Raw genomic sequence first — 2,656 nt, forward strand, 5'->3', positions numbered from 1 at the left:
CCCTCCTTGATGGTGAGAACAAGGACCAGCGTAGTACCTCCCCTCGTTGGCTCCTCATATTTCATTACATTTTTCAATTTAAGATTTAAAACACCTAAACAAAACAGCTTTCTGAACATGAATTAGCGAGGTATGGTTAGAAGCATGCAAGTACACTACGGACTTCTAAAAATGTGGTTTAGGTTACATTTTCAGTAACTGAATCATCTACAGCAAAATGAAGAAGTGTAATGTTCTTTAGTCTCTTATCAAAGAAGGTAATCTCACAAGCTTTTCATGCTCTTTATCTTCTTTAACTGCCTTCCCACTGACATATTATAGGAGATAACCTATATTGGCATATAACCAAAAGACTGGGGCTTAAATTATAAAAAAAAAATTAGACGTCTATTATTCATGTTTATTCTAAAGAACAGCATAGAAGAATTTTAATAAAAAATACTTCGAAATATATCATCACAACATACATTTCAAAAATCAAAACATCTTTATATATTGCTGTTATAAAATGTAATATTACCACGAGTAATTAAAAAAATATATTATATTTTTTCCATATTCTGCTTTATATATTTCTCTGAGTCAAGTAACTTACAAAGGTATATAAATTTCCCACCAGTTACGGTGTTCTCCGCAAGAGCAGAGGATAGAACAAAACACCTCTCAAACTGAAAAAGAAGAAAAACCCAACAAACAACCCCTCCAATCCACCTTGCTAAAGCATTATGCGTACCAGCACATTAAACAAAAACTTTGGGTTTTTTTATTCAAAGAGATATCAAGTTGACAGCCTCCCTCTAATATGTCAAGGGACTACTGTATTATCTTTACTGGGGGGAAAAAACATAAGCCATAGCACCACTACCAACAATAATTCACATTGTATTTTGAACAGTATTTATCAAGCATAATCATTCCTTCTATATTGGCATGTAACATCAGCATTAATAACCTAACATGTAATAAAATGAGAAATCATTTTTTACATACCAAGCCTGGCTTACCGAGCACTGGAAGCATTACTGTGATAAGTGGTGTAATTTTTACCAAAATAGTTTAACGTAACACCTTGTACAGAATGAACTGTAGCTGTATGAAGATTATATCCTCACTAGGTAAGAAAAAGCTATCACTGTTCATGCACTATTTTTTTTACAACTAGAATTCTGCCCACACATACAGGAATTGTACTATAGTTAGTTATGCACAAGTTAACTGTATGACCTCACTTTCTAGGAGACATACACATGGACCAGGGTAACTGCAGAAATACAGAACAAAGGCTGTTCCTCCACAAAATACAGGTAAAACAGAATAGCACTGACAATAAAACTATTTTGTTTAAAAACAGCTTTTCCCCCCCTCCCCTTTCCAATATGTATTTGTGCATGAAGGTAGCACACGCAGAGATGATTTTTTTTTTTCACCAAGTACTCTTATTCCCCCTCAACCTTCCTTCTGCTGAAGCAATTAAAGCCAAACTTTTCTAGGTATTTTCTCAAACAGGGAACAATACAACCTTTATAGCCCAGTTTCATGCCAGTCCAATTCCATTGAACGCAGGTGCTGAACTTGCAGATTATTTAAACACAATGGCATACAAGGTCCCACAGTGTTGCAGAACTACCATAAAACTGCCATCTCTCTCTTCATGAGAGCATCACTTTAGTAACTGATATGCATCTGATAGTCAACAAGTTTACCTCCCTACTTTTTTCCAACTATTTCAATTTAAGATTAAAATTATAATACTAGTCATATGGCATAACAATCCATTTTTTATTTTTCACTTTACTCTTATTTCTAATATTTATTCCTTAAAGATCACCCACATCTTTCTGTATAATATCATGATCCTTCTCCATATCAACAACCAACTTTGTGTCATGAGCAAATTCATAAACTCACATAAGTAAAAACTTCTTTACTGAAAGAGTGGTTAAACATTGGAAGAGGCTGCCCAGGGAAGTGGTTGAGTCCCCATCCCTGGGGGTATTTAAAAGACGTGTAGATGAGGCGCTTAGGGACATGGTTTAGTGGACATGGTGGTGTTGGGTCAATGGCTGGACTTGATCTTAGAGGTCTTTTCCAACCTTAATGATTCTATAACAATAATAGTATATGAAGAGTTCTTTCCTAGGGAATCCATAAGCAACACCACTACCAATTCATCCCGATTCTTGGCTCTGACCAAACCCTTTGGTTTCATAAAAGAAATTAAACACCTCAAATTGGACTCTAAAAACACATGCCAACATCCACTTGAGATACCCTAATTTAATACAAGCTAACCCGATGTGTACCTTTCTGGTCACATCCGCTAACGGCAACCAAATTTGAGGACGAGCTTCACCAACTGCTTTCCAAAAGCAGCTATGAGATAAGCGATCCCAACAGAACAAACAGGACGGCAAGAGCATCTCCTCCAGCTTCTTCTTCCAAGCCACATTCCTCATCATCAGTCAGGGCAGAGAAAACCTAGGCAATTGCTGTCTCCTTGCAGCAAAACTCCTGATAACCCCACGGCCCCACAAGCCGGCCAGCAGTACAAGCCCTAGTGCCATCGCCCCTTCCCTTGGTCGGAAGCTTGGAGCCAGCCTCTCAGGAGCAGGCTGCCTGTCCTCCCCCAGCAGGGGCGAGGGAGGACAGCCGAGCC

The 2,656-nt window shown here is 38.0% G+C and overlaps 1 protein-coding gene across 1 annotated transcript in view; it reads right to left on the reverse strand.

Annotated features, from left to right (window-relative positions):
• LOC103895975 (pituitary tumor-transforming gene 1 protein-interacting protein) overlaps positions 1-2,656 on the reverse strand; it is a 46,524-nt gene that overhangs the window by 30,678 nt on the left and 13,190 nt on the right. The window lies entirely within an intron of this gene.

This window comes from Aptenodytes forsteri, unplaced genomic scaffold, assembly GCF_000699145.1.
Source record: "Aptenodytes forsteri isolate BGI_AS27 unplaced genomic scaffold, ASM69914v1 Scaffold172, whole genome shotgun sequence".
Classification (NCBI taxonomy): domain Eukaryota; kingdom Metazoa; phylum Chordata; class Aves; order Sphenisciformes; family Spheniscidae; genus Aptenodytes; species Aptenodytes forsteri.